Source organism: Typopeltis vanoorti, chromosome 13 (assembly GCF_054136105.1).
Source record: "Typopeltis vanoorti isolate ZY-2024b chromosome 13, IOZ_Tvanoo_1.0, whole genome shotgun sequence".
NCBI classification, from domain to species: Eukaryota; Metazoa; Arthropoda; class Arachnida; order Uropygi; family Thelyphonidae; genus Typopeltis; species Typopeltis vanoorti.
The window spans coordinates 101,949,039-101,968,697 of NC_143561.1; the positions used below are offsets into that span (position 1 = coordinate 101,949,039).

Below are 19,659 nucleotides of genomic sequence, written 5' to 3' on the forward strand. Positions count from 1 at the left end.
ATCGCGTGATAAATCGATCATTTTCGAATTTTTTTAAAAAACTTTAAATTAAAAACGTGCTTTAATGAAAAACCTTTTCATAGACAAAATTTAGAAATTTTCTGAAAAAAAAAAAATCCTTTGACTTCTGTGTAAGTTGTTTATCAGCACCTGCCTTGATTCCCAACACAGAATGCTAGATTATTCCACCTCTTCCTCCCACTCTTCTTTCCACTCATCACCAAAATACCTCGGTGGCTGAGCGGTTCTTTCGTACAATTGTCAATTATCTGAAGCAATCGATATTTTCAAACCTTTATCAAGCATAAAAGGTGGCAAGGTGTCACCTCTTATTCCTCCTAGAAACCTGTGCTTTTTTTAATAAACTGATCTGTATACTCTCACCTCGCGACTTCTGCTGCCTCAACAATAATTGTAATCAATCTGACCGTTCCCACAGAAAACTAAGGATGACTCGTACAACTTTAAACTAAAAAAGTCACCATAAAAGTATCATTTTACTCTCTCAACTAAACAAGAGCGTTTTCATAGTCCAATTCACTTACCTTTGATGACTATCGGTTACAAAAATTCAACGGGTTCAATATCAAATAATCCCCGGTAAACTTTTCTGTAGTTTTATCTTCATGAAACCAAAAGCAAAACTAACTTAGCAGTCTTATACCAAACTGGTTAAACAGAAACCGATACTAAATACATAGAGGAAGCTCACGTGATAAAGCGACATTTGTAGATTTAAAAAAAAAAAAAAAAAATTACGCAGTCGTTCAAATTACAGCACGAAAGAAATCAACTTACCCAAGGTTGGTTTTAAGAACTAGGAAACAATATTATAGTGCTCGAGGTTATGCCTACTTTCATGTAAAATGGTTAGTCGTACTAGCTGAGAGAGCGAAGATTATCTCTGGAGTTAATGATATTTGCTCGCAACTTGTACATTGGGCTCTGAGTTCTTGAAATGACGTAGAGCCGTAGATATTAAAGCGGAATTCGATTACCCGGATTACCACAAATAACTAACGTCATCGACATTGCTTCGCAATCACAATCCGGGGTTCAAGTGCTTTTCTTTTGCTTCGTTTATTTATTTATTTTTTTCTTCTGACAGTGTAAGATAACACGGGAGTTGAAGTCCAAAGTTTCAATGCTACGTTCAAAACCAAGTTGAAAAGTAACTGCCTATTATAACTTGAAATACATCGCCTCGGGAAGACGTTTTTAACTTGCCTTTAATAAGGGAAAGTCTTAAAAGTTCTACAGAAATATAGAGAAAGCCCTATTAGACATGATTACAACAGACACCGTAGTCTATAGTAAAACTACGCAGTTAAATGTGTACTATATTATTATTATTAGTAGTAGTAGTAGTAGTAGTAGTATACAAGAGAAAACTGAGATGAAATTATTTGACTAAAATGTTTAAGGAACTATTATTCCCTTCATACAGATGTCAGGGAGAGAGAGAGAGAGAGTGTGTGTGTGTGTGTGTGTGTGTACTTATATCTACGTCAAATGCATTTCAGGTATTCAGTTTGGTTTGACGATAATGGTTAGTTGTCATGGTTACATGTTGTTGAAATTCTTCATCGCTTGCAATAAATTACGATCTAAAATTCTTCAGCTTTTATTAGATAAAGCATTCTGTAAAGCAGAGGTTTCTACAGAGCCAATATAATAAATGAAGTTCTAATCTGTTTTCTGTTTGGGGAGGGAAGAAAGAACTGTGAACGCCATTCTTTTTATAACACTCCCTCATTTACTGCTGGTATGTGCTCAGAAAATCAAACAAATGATTCAGACAAGACAACATGGCATACAATTATTATTATTATTATTATTATTATTATTATTATTATCTGACACCTCGAAGGAGGTCCAGGATTCATTGAGGTAAGACACTCTTCTCTACAATTTCCTGTCTCCGCCATTTAATCCCCCAAATACACAGAACGCCGCTATCATTATCATCTACAGACACACACACACACACACACACACACACACACACAGAACACCATGTACTGTAAACATCCACCACCACCACTAGTATTTTGTGTCTGTAAATTGCGTGTGTTCTCCTGGCCGATTTGTCTGTATGCCCTATGGGAAAAAAACGAGTTTCAGGGAGAAAAGAACTCTTTATCGGCTAACTCACCTCCAGTTGAACATGCCTGAAATATCGTAGCATTATTTAAAGTTATGTAAAGCTTTGAAAATCTACTAAAATAGTCCATATATTGCCTGTGATATTTCATACCAGGTCTGGAAAAAAAAAAAAAAGATTTCTTTTCTTTCTTGGAATAAGCTAGGATTCTTAATCCAGCAACTTAACAAAAATTGACAGAAGACACATAATTTAACAAGAGTGTTCAAATAAAATGCCAGTTAGGACTACTAACATTGTGAGTTATCTAGCACGACGAGGAAATGCACTCAACCTCGTCAATTGTGAAATTTGAATCTTTTGTTTGCAGATCTCTACATAAAAAGTCTTGCTAAAAGAGAAGCCACACATTCATAATGGGAAATAAGAAAAAGGGCGTTAGATGATTTATTTTTTATAACCTCCAGAAATACTGTGTTGAAATAATATATTTTAGCTCTATTAGTAAACATTCCTATAGATTCCCCCCCCCCCACCCCCCCCCCCCCCCACCCCCCCCCCCCCCCACCCCCCCCCCCCCCCACCCCCCCCCCCCCCCACCCCCCCCCCCCCCCACCCCCCCCCCCCCCCACCCCCCCCCCCCCCCACCCCCCCCCCCCCCCACCCCCCCCCCCCCCCACCCCCCCCCCCCCCCACCCCCCCCCCCCCCCACCCCCCCCCCCCCCCACCCCCCCCCCCCCCCACCCCCCCCCCCCCCCACCCCCCCCCCCCCCCACCCCCCCCCCCCCCCACCCCCCCCCCCCCCCACCCCCCCCCCCCCCCACCCCCCCCCCCCCCCACCCCCCCCCCCCCCCACCCCCCCCCCCCCCCACCCCCCCCCCCCCCCACCCCCCCCCCCCCCCACCCCCCCCCCCCCCCACCCCCCCCCCCCCCCACCCCCCCCCCCCCCCACCCCCCCCCCCCCCCACCCCCCCCCCCCCCCACCCCCCCCCCCCCCCACCCCCCCCCCCCCCCACCCCCCCAAGTGATGGTAGGCCTCAGGTCAAGATCTGTTTACCTATGTACACAGAATATAAGAAATGGAAGCAGAAGTAATTTCAGAGGTCCTCCCTCCACAAAACTTTACAAGGGCTTATTCCATAACAAAACTGTGTATATTTTTAACATGAAGTCCAGAATCGAGAGATCGTTATATACTAATGTAGTCAAAACGGAGCATCACTATGTGTCAGTACACTTTCTAAATTTCTAAGGTTTAAAAATTTTGACATGGGCTTTAGAGAATATTTTTATATGGCATTGATTCTTTTATCTATAGTGATTGCTAGTTTGGAGAAATAATATTTCACTAATGCTTTCATACAGATAGAGTAGGGTATATGCCAATGATTAAAAAATTAAATTTCTTTATTTTCCTTTACTTTCTTTACTTTCCACTATATTTCATTCTTTTTTATACCTTAAAATTACGTTTTGTGGTATGCAAGGATTTTGGCTTGCCCCCATCCCATTATCCCTTGCGTGTTAGGCTCATTGGCTTGTCATGACCAGAACTTGGCTTGTTTGAAACCTGATTAATGTTCTGCATGTCTTTTAACTGCGTGTGTTCTTCTGATTTACCTATTTTGCGGAGGAAAACCCTTCCACCGCCGTAAGACGCTAACTTGACTTCAATTAAAATCCTGAGAAAAGTTCTTCGTGTCCTGAACGGCATTAGTGTCCTGAACGGCAACTCAAGTCTTTCCAACCATAGGACATTGTCGAAATCGACTGGGTTAAGAAAGTTCTGATTTGAGTTTGTTTGTTTACGTATTTTAACTTTCTTTGTTGATTTCTTTTAATTACTTCAGTGTGCATTTAATGTCGGCTTAAATATCTACACAGCACATTTATTTCTAGTCAGTTTTTCTGACTTGTCGTTTTTTCTTCTTTTTTTATTTTTCTTCTTCTTCCTGTTATTTTTTTAGATTCAGAACATTGCAGGGAGTCTTGTTTAGTATACAGCCAAACTAGTATGCACATATACTCATTTGTTAGTCTGCAAGATAATGACTACTCCTACGTAACTATTTTGTGATACCCAATAATAATAATAAGAAGAAGAAGAAGAATTCTGTGCAGAGATAAAGAGACAGTAGACCATCTAATTAATTTTTGCAGCAAGATTGCCCATACAGACTATAAACAAAGGCATGATCGAGTAGCAAAAGCTGTACACTATAGCTTGTGCAGGAAATATGGTTTTTCAACTTAGAAAATCCCTTGAGAACACAAAGTTGAAAAAAAGTTATTAAAATGAAAATGCTAAGATGTTGTTGGACTTTAAAATTCAGACAGATAAACATCTTGAACATTAATATGCCAGACATCATTGTAGTCAAACAACAACAACAACATATGCGGTTTATTGATGTGGCAATACCAGGGGATAGTCGAATAGAAGAAAAAGTATATGAAAAACTGAGGGGGAATGGGAGAATGGAGACTGAAATTCAACGACTTCGGATGAAGAAAACAATAACAGTTCCAATTCTCATAGGAGCGCCAGGAGCAATACAAGAACATTTATGAAGCATCTGGAAAAGTTGAACCTCCCAGATATAACATCTGAACTCCAGAAAACTGCACTTTTAAGGACATCTCACATTTTACGACGATATCCAAAGGCCTAGGAAATAGGCCTTTGGATAAGGCCCGAATTGGACTTATTTGCCAGTCAAAGATTTCATTATTCTACTTCATGTTTCTTGTTACTCTTTGACTGTGAACAACTCTGTTAATTGAATATAATAATAATAATAATAATAATAATAATAATAATAATAATAATAATAATGATGATGATGATGATGATGACGAGGGGGAGGAAAATCTGTAGAAGTAGGAGTAGTTTTGCTAATAATAATAATAATAATAATATTATTATTATTATTATTATTATATTTTGTGAACAATAACTGCTGACTGCTATTTAGTCTCTTTTATTTTGAGAACAGAATCCTTATTACGATAATGAACAGCTTATTTGTCAGTGTTGTTGTTAAAATTCCTTTTTCGTACACCAGTCAGTTTATGCATACATGAAAGTTATTTCCGTAGTCTTAAATGATCACCAACAACCTACATAACTAGGTCTACTCGCTAAGCTGTGTGTTTTTCCTAAACATCGTTTTTGTTTTAATACAATTGCAAAACAACTCATGTTTCCATTGGACTACTTTCCTGTATAGACGTTGCCTTGTATGGCAGATGAGGAAACTGCAATACTGCTTACTTGAAAACCACGACAAACGCTGTCATCTGTGCGGAAACTACCCTCACTGGAAAACATAACATACACACACACATGATTGATACAGACAGGTTCAAAGCCCTAGTATATGTGTGGAGACTGGAGATATACAAAATGTACGTGAACCACTACTGCAGAATAACAAAGTTTGCTTGTATCTTGGCGCCATCTGGTGATCGTTATACCTAATGAATACATTGATTAATTTTTTTTTCTTATTCTATTTTGTATATTTTTAACTTCCAGATTATAAAGAGGTGAGTTTTCTGAAAGAGCATAGTTTGAAAATTAGTGCCATCTACTGTTAGATATTTAAATATCAATTTCTTTTCCGTCATATATATATATATATATATATATATATATATATATATATATATATATATATATATATATATATATATGTATACATGTATATATAATGTATATATAATGTATATAATATATAATGTATATATATATATACAATAACAGACACACACGAGAATGCGCCAAAATGAAAGGATAACTATTTAATTAAATAATAACATATTTAATATAATATAATATAATAATTTAGGAAATTTTGAAATGGCATTTTTTGTTTTGATTGCGATTCTTCAAAAAAGAATTCTGAAAACAATAAAACATCAGTGAATATTTTTTACTAGAAGAGTTCGTGAGTTTCAGGCAATACAAGTAAACTGAAAATTGTGATTTTCATCCTAAATTAGTGCATTTTCAATCGTAAATCGCTGATTTTTATAATGTAAAATATAAATTAAGTTTAATAAATATAATAAAGAAATAAAAAAATAATGAAAAAGAAAAAATCTTTCTTTTAGTTCTGAAGTATTAAAAATTTAAGAAGAGCTGAAGCCTATTACAATTGTTTTCCAATACGGCAAAGAAAAGAGGAAAAGAAAGAGTACCTAAAAAGAAAAAAGAAAAGAGTACCTAATTCTTCAACTTCCTCATTCATTCCATCTTCTCTTTATTTGCCTACTAGTTTCAAAAGATTTGGTATGATCAAGTTAAGATCAAGCTTGCATAATCCCAATTGTTGCTTCAGACTGCGGTATGACCAGTTTGTTGATTTTGAATGGGAGCATACCATAGTTGTTCAACTCCACCTGAATAAAAACAACTACCTTCCAACGGGCCAGCTAACTAACCTAGATTTAAAACGCCCAACTTCATATTCCTCGAGTCCTGGATTCCAACCGAGATCTCTCCAACCAAAAGAACGATGATGTTATATACTTTATTCAACAAAATGTAATTTAAAGTAATAATAATTATTTTTTTTTCATTACACATATATACACATTACATATATATACACATACATGCAGTAGGTACCATAATTATGATAGTACACCTTTCGAAGCCAATGTTCGGCTTTTATGAAGATGTTTTAGATGTCATTAGAGTTTTATATAATGAGACTACTAATAGTTTTATACTGGATATCCTGTAGTTTATATAGTTAATACTATTATTAATTATTGCTAGTACAGAGTTCTGATATATGTACAATTAAGGTATTATGATTATTACTTTTCTGATACATTTAGTACATAATGCTGAGGACATTTATTTTATTTATTTTTAAATATACGTAAGTATAGTAATATTAATAGTAAGTACAATATATTATAGAATATGCTGATGTATTTTGGATCAACTGCAGAAGACAGTAAACATCCTGGAGAACAGCTACCGAGCGAGGCTCTGGCGTCAACTGGCGAATGCTGAGTTCTGCATGATTTCACAAATGTTCAATGGAATTGAAATAAGGAGAATTAAGCGGCTGGAGAGGGAACACGGAATACTTGGATATGTGCTTTGAACTAGGCTTGCAAGATGTAAGCCTTCTAATACGGGAAGCTGTCTTATTGGAAGGGTTCAGATCCATCGGGCCATATTGTCACCATAATGTAGAGCAAAACCGGGTCCGAGATAATCCCCATGTAAGAATGAGCTGAAGGTATGTTGAGTGGAAATGAGAGTAACCTGTGATGTCCATGAGAAAATTCCCCATACAGTGATACCGCCTATTTCCGCCTAACAGCCTAGAAACAGACTACGTGGTCATAATGTTTGGGGCTCATGAGCGCGTGTGTGTGTATATATATATATATATATACACACACACACGCGTATATATATATATATATATATATATATACAGAGTGGCCATAAAATAACTTTCCCTCTTTTGAAGCACCTGTAGCTAAAACGGAATGAGACCAAATTTTATATTGTGACTTTTGAAGGCATGGGGAGATGATTTCCGGAAAAAAAAGATTTAGCACCAAAAGTCGCCGATATGAGAAATTTTGGCGCTGATGGAGCCGAAAACAAGCGGATAATTACATTAAAGACAGATAAAATGGAATAATAACATTTCGACGGTGTAAGCGACAGCCGCGTCACTGATTCCAGCTGGATATGTGACGCCTTACAATGATAATAATAATAATAATAATAATAATAATAATAATAATAATAATAATAATAATAATAATAATAATAATTAAACTAAAACAACAACTTGCGAGAGATACAGAAATTAATGTAGTGATTGAACTCACAGGAAATAATGTTTTATTCATCGGAATGAAGCCTTCTAAATTCCCGAAGGGCCGCTACGGCATTGCACTGTTTAAGGTAAAACAACTTAACGAGTAAAGCACGCTGACGCAAGGTAGGACGCATATTGAGCACAATTCGTCAGTCATTCGAATAACTGCCTGAACGTTCCCAATCCCATTTTAAGTGGAATTAGTGGCGCTGCTGTCACGTATGCACAGTAAAATTTGAACAATCCTTTTTACCTGCGTTTACTGCAGATATTTGATTGCTTTCGGCTCCGCTAGCGCCAAAATTTCCCCGATCGGCGACTTTTGGTACTAAATCTTTTTTTTTCACGGAATTCATCTCCCCGTGCCTTCGAAAGTCTCAATATAAAATATGGTCTCATTCCGTGTATTAGTTTTAGATACAGATACCTCCAAAGAGGGAAAGTTAATTTATGGCTACCCTGTGTATACTTTGTATGACAATAATAAATATTTTATTATAAATAACGGTTTAATAAAGATAATTTATTATTATTATTATTATTATTATTATTACTCGCTCATATCATCTCATCGTCTTCTATCTACCAAACTCTGCAGTTTACATGCCTTCAAACTATATCTTTGTAGCGAACATTCCACATCCTGAAATTATTTTTGTTACCCACTTATGCATCTTCTGCAAAGCTTTTTGATCCCCTCCAAATCCTGGTGATCAAGATTCGAGCACAGCAATCCAGATGTGGTCTGATCATGACATCACACAATAGAACCACACCATTTTATCCAATGTAATAGTAACTATCAATATTCTTCTTAGTACTTATGCAGTACTCAGAAGGTGATTTGCTTTTACCACCTTTGCAATATGACCTTTAAATTTCGAATTTCTATTCAATATCATCCCAAAATCCCACACTTCACTTCTTTTAGTATGGTTCCACAAACAGAGTGTTCAACTTCCTACCTGGGGATTCCAAAATTCTAAATCTTACACTTTGTGACGTTAACATGGGACTGACATTTAATTTGCTCACCTTTCAGCTTATTTAGATCATCCTGAAGAGCCCCTACCTCTGCACTTGATTCAATAATTCTCTCTGGCTTCACATCATCCGCAAACAACTGAATATCTCCTTGATGTCCATTCACAATATCGTTGATGTAAAGGCTGAACAGTAATTGTCCTAGTATTGATCCCTGTGGAACCCCACTCATAACGTTTTTTCTCCGATATTGCTCCCCATGACCAACTGTTTACTACCTATCAGACAGCCACTTGCTACTAGTACATTAGTTGTACGTTAGTATCATATGTGGATTAAATATAATTAATGATAACGACTAATATCGTCTTTCGTAATAGTTATTTTTATTCAGTTGATTAAAATTTATTAAATTTCGCATTTAGTAAGTTTATTTGTATCTATTTACTCGGTCTTGGGCGCGGTCAGTAGGGTTTTTTCCGCCAGTTTATCTGGCGTTTTTCATCCCGCAAACAGGCAAACCGGTCCCATGAACATACGCCTCTACAGTCAAAAATATATCCCCCCCCCTCAGCGGCAGACCAGGCGACGGGTCGGTTGGGAGTAGTACTAACAAGAAGTCGCATCTAAAGTAACACGCGGACCCTGCATGGGAAGCGGGAAGAACGCGAAGAAGAAGATTTGTATCTATTTACTGAATGTCAAGTTAATGTAAAAATACTTTTACTGATCATTAGCAGATGTATTTTTGATACCATAATATTTGACTATTGATAAATATACACTATTACTACATCAAATTTACAACAGAAGAGTCTCATTATGAAAGATACTGTTTGCAACATAATTGTATTAATGATTTAAATTCATTCACTCTTAGTATTTATAATATATTCAGGCAATGAGCTCTACTACATTAATCACTATCCACGTAAAAAAAATAAAAAAATAAAAATCCCATTCGCTTATTTCCACCCTTGCACAGCTTCCAGAGATGAGCCCTCGTGTTTGTGCCTTCCGCTTGTTCTGTTCATTTAAGGTATTCCGTATTTATTAAGCAATTACCTCTCAACAGCTTAAAAGTCTCAATCATCCCCTTCATCTTCTAGCTAGCAAACTCTGCAGATTACATGACGTGTTCTCATAGCTAACATTCCACAGTATAAGTACATAATATATTATTTGTATTATGTATTAATCTACATAATTATGAAATAATAGTTTTAAAATAATTATCAGATAATCACAAAATTAAAATTTTGGCAATAATTATTTTGCAACATTTTTATTAATTATTATAAGTTATAGAATTTTTTAAATATTGTTAATTAGTTGTCTTTATTGTAAATATGGCTGCGAATGGTTATAACAAGCGAAAATATTATTTACACTCTAAGAGAATAAAATGCTAAGACTTTCGTCAGCAGCATTTACCTGATGTACAGATAATGCATTTTATCTGAAAAAGCACTTCAATATTGACAAGATACAGTACTTTTCGTGATCACACAAATATAAAAAGCTACCATACAAACAACCGTTTAGACTAATATGACATTCTACAATGCACATATTTAATATCACCTAGCGGCAGAAATAAGGAGTAGTTGTAAACAAAACAATATTTTGAGTATATGCACTATTTAAGTGGAATAATTAGTCGGTGCGGTTGCTGTCTTATATTCATATTTTTTGGGACGTTTAAGGGCATGACGAAATAATAATTAAATCCTATAATTAAGATGGTTTAATTATAAATATCAACTTTCGCTTGGATAGAGAAGATATTTTTCAGACGTAGCATCGGAACTCCGTTAAAAGCTAGGAGTGTTTTGAAGATGCACCAATAAGCTGCTAGCAGACGATTTCTGATGTCATGAAAACATGCCTTTTATATACAGTTTTACATCTCAATATGTACACGAAAACCCATGTGGCAAAGAGTTTACCCACTGAGCTTGAGGTTACTATAGAAACCGTCGTTTGTGTATTCAGCACTTGCTGCTTTATGCGATGACATTTAAAACATGATGAGACTATGGTTGTGCATTGGCAATATTCATGCTGTTTTGCAAAGCCATTTTTAGCAATAAAACAAGTGAAGTTTATTTGTGAAGTCTTGGCTAGCTCATGGCCGTTAGCTGAGCTTCGACTATCAGTCTGGGTTTGAAATGAACAAGAGTTAAATACAAATCAGCAGTAAGTTTGATTCTATTTACACTCAAGTGGCATCTGGCCATTGCCGAAGAAGAAAAAAAATCTAAAAATCATTTTGTTTTGCTCTTTTTATCGTATATAAAAATACTGTATATTTTTAGATTAATTACAGTGAAAAAAATACTAATTTGTGATTCTGTAGAAATTATTCAACTAAATTATTACAATAAACTGCTAAATTAAAATTATTAAACTAAATTACTAAACTAAAAAAAATTAAAGCTATTAAACTAAGTAATTAACAGTAACCAACTCAATTGATCAATCCTTAATAATTGATTAAAACTGAACTTGAATGAATACTTTAGGTGAGAGATGAATTTCATTGTCTGAGACCATCGCTCCCCCTATCGGAGGCCTGAAATGGCTTGAAAAAAGTTTCGTGTTTGTTCTCTAGCTTAAGAATTCCGGATAATGTAAAAAATATAATAAAAATTCAAAAAGTAATATAAAAATAATACAAATTTAAAAAACTTTTAATTTTATTTTTATCACTTTTTAATTTATTAAAACTACAAACTCAGCAGATATAACAGTTTTATCTGTTTGGATATTTATATATATTTTTTTCTTGTGTAACAATAAATAACAGAAAATTCTCTTCCAGATTTTTTTTTCCTTTCTGCGCATGCTCACTTCTGCTAATATCTTCACAATAAAATCTGTTCAGAACGTTTGGCGATTGATATTGGGTTTCAGGTTAACAAGAAATGTTATATATATCCTAGTCAACACATTCTCCGGACACCTAAACTCGTTTGCTACGATGTGTCTTTGGCAAGCAGTCGTAAATAAAGTCTAAGTCGGGATTAGAAGGTGTGCGGGGGGGGGGGGGGGAACAAATCGAGAGACGGTCTGTGCTTGTTTTTCGTTTCTCTAATCAGCAAGAAAGTCCAGCAATGGAGGTCAATAAACGAATGGGGGTGGGATGGTGCAAAAACATGTCCATTAAATTGTAATCGAATCATGATAAATAACCGAATTAGTCTCTAAGAATTTTTCAAAGTTTTTATAGTGGTTGCCGATTAAAAATTAATCCGTCAACGAGAAAAGTTTTTGTGGTAAATAAATACGAAGTCGATTCATCTTTCTTTGCTTTATCCTGAGCCTCAGATAAACATTCTTATTCGTCTACTTCTTCGTTCGTTCCATCGACTTCGTTAAGGATACTGTAGATTAACGACCTCTATCGATCGTTATACGTAAGTAAAACTTTCGTTTTGCTGCACAAACAAGAGGAAATGTGATCGACTTGTTTTCGAAACGGAAGAAAGGAAAGAAGAAAATAGATCTTGACTTCTGAATGGCAAACAAGTGCCCGATTAAACCACCTATAACAATAGTTAGGTGAGTAAGTGCTTTTATAGTGAACCAATTTGTGTGCAAACATCATATCACTGAGACTAAGAAAAAAAAAATTACCACCATCCAGGGGGCGTTTTACGCTTCTGTTTACGCTAAGCAAACTAAAGAACTAAAATAGTACTCGACAAAATTGCATGTATGGAAATTTCGGTTAATATTAGTGTCCGTGCTAAATATGACTTCAACTGCGCCATTTTCTAAATGGATTTTAGGAACGAGTAGATCTTTTGATGTACATAACTGTAAAGCTAAAACAGTTCTAAAAATTGAGGTTCTTTCTGAGACCTCATGGTCATACAATAATTTTATATTATGATATGGGACATACAAATGAAAATAAATCCTCAATACCTTTTATTCCTTAGAGTGAACATGCGAACTCCTTTGGTCCTGATCGCCACCATCAGAAAAATCTACAAAATACCACATAATTTCAGACAATAATATACTGCACTCCTTCCTGGATATTTTCAAAATATGTGCAGTCGTTGGGGATAATAATCAATTCTTCCCAACAAACTTCACATTTGACCACACTATGAGTACTTCCACATTATGGAAAGCTGACAGTGCAAGAAAGTATTAAATCTGGTAGAAGATCTGAGAATCTGACTGTAAAGGAAGTAACTGTTTTGCCTCCAATTGATAAAAGCGATCAGAGTTTTGCTTAGGAAAGTGACAGTGTTAAACTGCCAAACCATCTGTGCCATGGTATGAGAAACTACAATGGTAAAAGAATTAGTAATGCATGGGAAGTGGTCAAGGGATGTTTGAAGAAAGCTATAATTGATTGCATTCCCAGAGTCAGGAGAATGAATCCCGAAGATTTGAAATAGACCAATAAAACTTTAAAGTATGAGCTAGACAGAAGGAAAATGGTACGGGAACTATATCTTGGGAAACGTCATGAGCAGCCATATTTGTATCACAGAGAACAGTGATGATGGCAAAATCAGACTATGAAAAGAATTTAGCCGAGCAAGTTTAAGGAAACAGCATTCGTTCTCTGTGTGAGGAGTAAGATGGACGACCATGGACAACCTTAGTGAATATAGACTAGACGGAAATGTCGAATGCATTGCAAATAGCTTAGTTATTAAGTTATCGCTATGGCATGGTATATATACCTAACAGACCCTTTTAAAGGGTTTGTTAGGTATATATGGATAGAGTTGTTAACAATATTGCAAGAGCAAGTGAAAATAACGCAGCGGTTTGAATGAGATATGAGCATGTATTTTAAAAGAATGTGCTGTAGAATTAGCTTTGCCCCTAAATTGGTTGTTTGAGTCTCAACACAAACACGATTCCCAATGAGGGGGAAAGAGGGCAAGATAATTCCATTATACAAGGGTGGAGATAGGCCGACGTGGCCAACTATAGACCAATCTGTATATCTGGAATAGTTATTAAGGTATTAAAAAAAAAAGCTGGTGAAAAATCGCATCCAGATGTGGATAGATAAAATTCTAATCTTTTATAGAGGACAGCATCTGATCTGTCTTCCTTGCTGTATTTTTATGACTGTAGCCTATGTGTTCATGGGTCCGGTTTGACTGCTTGCAGGATGAAAAACCCTAGATAAACTGGCGGAAAAAACCCTGCTGTCCACGCCCAAGACTGGTTAAGTTGGCTATGGCTGAGGAAGATCCTTAAGCTCCTCACGTCGTCGACGGGAATCGAGCCTAGGACACTCCTTCGCCATGCATATGGTTGCGAAGCGCAAAGCCACTCGGCTAACCGCGCGGACATAGACAGCCTAGTTTGTTAAAAGTATATCGATCTTATTTTATCAATCTAATTATGTTTTATAAATGTTTTATAATAGGTTACAGGGTTATTATACAAATTTTAAGAGATGAGTATGCCATAATAGTCCTGTGGCATTAATTCAAGTGTGGTATATCAAAGAGTAAAGTGTGTGTGTGAAGTATATCAAAGAGTGTGAGGAAGAACTAAATCTAATTGAATGAGGGTAACTATAGGAGTACCTCATTGTTCTGTCCTTGGACCACACTTGTTTATCTTATATATTAATAACACTGGAGGGAAACATTCAATTATATGCGGAGGATGATAAGTTGGGTCAGGTGACAAGGATATTTCTGGTATAGAATCCTTGCGGGCTGATTTGAACAGACTGATTCTATGAACAAATGGGAATGAGTATCAGTTTAATGACGATAAGTACAAGGTTATGCATTTTATCCTGAAAACATTACAGACCGAGTATTATATTATTGAAAATTAGGATATAACAGCTTGAATATTATAATCACATATGATCACTTGTGTGTGGTGATGAGGGAAAAGTCAAAAAATGTCCAAGACCGGTTAAACAAAAACCATGTCTAGCTTGTGAATCTTTGCATATGAAATCAGACTTAAGGAGTCTTCAGAGTTTAAGAAACAGAAGAGGTATGAAAGAAACATACACGCTAGTGAGGGATTCTTATAGTAGAGATATAGAAAAAAAAATTTTGCAATTCATAGCAGATAGAAGAAAACTCGGAGTCATCCCTGGAAGCATAAGCTGCCAGTGGACATTGTGAGTGCATCTTGTGTGAATATTTTTAGGAGAGGAATGATAGGTACCTAAGAATTACACCTACCAGGCATCTTTTTCGATGAGTCCTTGACCTCCTGGAGTTACCTATATATACAGCAATATTAGTATTAATAGATATAGACACATTTATATTAATTGGTATTAATGTAGTGACAAAAATGATTAGCATGTCAGTACTGTTTCTGATATTGGTGTTACTATTGTCATTATTATGAATAACAATCAATTTTAATAAACGATTTCATGATAATATACAAATATATATAATGCGAATTATATATATATATATATGATTCGATATATATATATATATATATATATGATATATATATATATATATTTCCTTCATCCTTATGACTGGTGTGGCAGCAATGCGCCAGATGAATACGAGCAAGGTGGTTTCCCTTTGCCTTAAGGGACCGGTTTGCCTGTTTTGAGGGATGAAAAACCCGAGTTACATGTGGAGAACCCTCCACCTCCACATGAGACCGGCTAACTCACCTTTAGTAGAAAGAGACCAGATAAAGATTCCTCACGTTATGGACGGGAATCGAACCCAGATCTTTCCGACCAAAGGACTTCGTCTATACAGACTGAGCTAAGGAGGCTCCAAGATAAATATATAAATGAATAAATGTACGAGGTATGTGTTTTAATATTCTCGAAACAGGCTGTTAATAATTTTAGCTCTTGCTTCTTTAACTTCAACTTTACTGACTCCAAGGGTGAAGCAAGATGCTTTTCATTTCTTCGCTGTCTGAATTGATACAGTGAAGAAAAAAAATTTACGAGCAATATGCTCTCCCTGAGAGGGCAAGGGGATTATAGATCATTTCTTGAGATTAGGATGGCTTTAGGTCTTTTGTGTTTGTACAGATCCGTTCCATCATAGTCAGCAGCTCAGCTTGTTGCACCAGTGGATTGGGATGTGTAGACGTTTTTAGGAAATACTTTGCTGCAAGAGACTGCAGGAAAGGGTATATATAGGGGATGTCTGTGTCCCGATGAAGTCGAACAACTCTGAAAAACCATGGGGCGTTCAGAATCATACGAAGGAACTTGTTTTGCACTCGCTGCAGTTTGAGGATATTAGTATCAGCGGTGGAGCTCCATGCTGGCGAAGCATATGTGATTATAGGACGAATCATCAGTTTGTAGAGGAGCAATTTAATTCTGGTGTGTAATTTACTGTTTCTGTTTATTAGGGGATAGAGCTGGGGGGATGGCTTTTGATGCCTTTGCACACGAGTCTTTGATGTGGTGGTTGAAGGTTAGTTTTTTGTCCAGCAGTACCAAAGTATCTGACTTCTGTTTTCCAAGGAATTTTGGTGTTAAACAAGAAGATTTAACACCAGATACTGTTCTTCTGGAGAAGAGCACGGCTATGCTCTTCAAGGGGTTTACTTGTAATCTCCAATTGGATAACCATTTTTCTAATATTTGTAGGTTCTCTTGGAGTTTTTTGGTGACTAGGTTTGGGCGAAGAGATCTGATTAGTATCTCTGCGTAATCAGCGTAGAGGGCTAAGATCGATGACATTTGATTGTGTGGAATATCTGCTATTAATATCGAGAACAGAATTGGGGCCAGTAATGATCTTTGTGGAACACCAGCCAGAATGGGGCGCTTGGTAGATATAATGTATTAATGCAGTTGCATTAATTAATAATGTATTAATGCAGTAGCATTAATTAACCTCATAAATTAATTGTAATATTCTGATATGGAATGCATAAAGGTGTAAACAGTGTTTTTAATTTTTTTAGAAAATATTTTAAGATGTTTAAAATAACAATTTATTAATTTTAAGAAAATATAAGTTGTATTATTAGATATATGAATAATATAAATAACTTTTTAAACTGTGGGAAAAAAATAGCGTGCTATGACAACACTTCTGTCTCAAACTAACAGGTTTTTCGAGATAGAAAGTGCGAGAACAGGAAAATCAGACAAACGAAACAATACAAAATTATTTTTAATAGATAAATTACTTCGAAGATCAGTCTCTTATACTTTCTACCAAGCACATTTGTGCAGAAATAGTCTACCTCCTCAGTTATTTCATATCACTTGGTATATCCCTCAGAAATCCGATATATTAAAATGACATTTTAATAGCATTTTTAAAAAAAATCTCAAAATGACAATTCTTTGATGTTTATTAACATCTACGCAATATGGAAATATAAAAGCATTTATTATTATTATTATTATTATTATTATTATTATTATTATTATTATTATTATTACGAATGTTTACATATTTTTGTTTTCGATAAATATCAGTTATGTGTGTATTCTAGAGCCTAAAGCATGTTGTAAGTCCTTCTCAATGAAAAACAGATGAAGCGTTGAAATATCCAGTTTGAAGTTTAAACGTTTTTTTGCAGCTTCTTGTTCTGTAATAATAGGGCGTTGATTTTCTTATTCGCACGCTCATTAACTCTAACTCACCATTGTTAAAGTCACAACACTCTCAGAAATAGTAGCCATAAGATAAACGGCACAAAACTCACTTACTGTTCTGATGTCATCAAAAGAGGCATATTAAAAAAAAAAAAATTAACCTCATCGAGAATAGAAATACGCCACCAAAGTGCATTCAAATAAGTTTCTCGTAGTACTATATACAACGAACGGGACCTAATGAGAACATTGTGTTTATTTAAATAAATTAAACCGGCACTTAAAAGACTAGGGCATGGAGTTGTGACGTCAAAACTAGATGGTATAATATAGTGCCGGAAGCGGGGCGTCATGTTGCTATTTTACTACCTTATTAGTATTTATTTTCACACAAACAGGTAACGGAATGATTTAGCTTCAATGAAGATGAGCTGACTCACTTGCTTCCTCTCCACCCCCCCCTCACTACCACCACCAGTAGCAGTAGCATAAGACCGTGTATGAAATACCTGTTTATTTGTATAAACTGATCTGTCACTAGAGAATTTGAAAATGAAATATTTAATTGCCATTGTGATTAAATTTATTTATTATTATATATTAAATTTATTTGCAACACACACTAGAGGGATGGGAAATCAAGTTCTGCTGGGTGAACGCTGGGATAGCAGGAAACGAGAGAGAGGATCAGCTAAAAACAAGTTACCAAAAGTACTCAAAATCTGCTATAAAAACACTTGCAGAAGAGAAAACCATAGGCTTGTGAGAAGAAGAAGAATGGAAGACATCAAAAAAAAGGATCAACAACAAAAGAATTCTTGCCAAGCATCAGAAACAGACTCCGGCTGAAAAGACATTCCATTTCTCCAGGTTTAACCACGCTACTAACGGGACATGGAAAACTAAGACACTACTTACATAGATTCCATATCCTGGAATCGCCATCATGCATCTGCAGTCCACACATTCAACAGACTGTTGACCACATACTCTACGACTGTCAGCTACTGGACTCCATCCGGATGCCCCTAATAGAACATGTCATCACTTCCGGAGACGTGGCAAGTGTCAAAACAGAGACTTAGCGAAAAGTATTACACAGAATTAATTAAATTTGCCAATAAGATCAACTTCCAGTGCTTGTAATCTAACACAAATTACTGATATTGTGGGAATTATATGATGTTAATTAATATATAATATATATAAATATGAATATTGATATAGAAATATAAATGTAAATATGAATATTGATACAAAAATATAAATATAAATGCTAATCAGTACTTGTAAGCTACATGTAATATAAACATTGTACGCAATGGAGCATGTAGTAATAAATTACCTCCTGATAGGGTTACTGTTTGGAGGAAAATGCAACACACACACACACACACACACACACACACACACACACACACACACACACACACACACACACACACACACACACACACACACACACACACACACACACACACACACACACACACAGTATTGGAATACATCTTGTTTATTTGTTTTATGTATATACATATCCAGTGGCATGTATTGGCGATTAAATCTTGAGTGCCCCCCCCCCCCCCCCCCAAGATTAAATCCTGATTGCGCCACTGTACATATCACTGTGTTTAGAATGAAACACATATTTATACACAACATATATACATATTCGTAAATGGAAACAAATATATCCCTATGGTCGAATGTATACTGTCAACAGCCGTGAAGGATAATATGGACTTCGAAAGAGATCATTGGATGCTATATATCACTACTTTGTGATAATGGTAAAACATTGCATCTCCCGAAATCAACTGTATGCCACATTATCTATCGATGCAAATTTGAGAGTACCACCAGTGAGAAATCATTTATTCAATGATCTTTTCTCATTAATACTTGCTACTAACTCATTTTCTCGCTGACAAGTGCTCTGATTTTCTCTTATTGACCTAAAATTCTTTCTAATGTGGCTGACAACGACATACTCGTATTGCATTCATCTTCTTCATTTGATAAACGTTGTTGTACTGAGAGTATCTAACCTTCAAGGTCTTCATAACCAATGTCTTAAACACTGATCTCCTTATTATTCCCGGTGGGATGGGAACAACCTTCAGTGCTCTCCAGATTGTATTTCACTTTTTGCG

At 35.8% G+C, this 19,659-nt stretch overlaps 1 protein-coding gene across 3 annotated transcripts in view; it reads right to left on the minus strand.

Annotated features, from left to right (window-relative positions):
- The window catches only part of LOC150100419 (eukaryotic translation initiation factor 4 gamma 3-like), a 405,123-nt gene extending 404,195 nt beyond the window's left edge, over nt 1-928 (minus strand). For 2 of the 3 annotated variants that reach the window (XR_016549278.1, XM_090403083.1), the window contains exon 1: nt 799-928. The gene's annotated coding sequence lies outside the window, so the exon portion shown is untranslated. Of the gene's footprint in view, nt 1-545; nt 565-798 lie in introns of those variants that run through there. The other variant, XM_090403090.1, reaches the window with a different exon arrangement.
- Nucleotides 929-19,659: the final 18,731 nt, after the last annotated feature.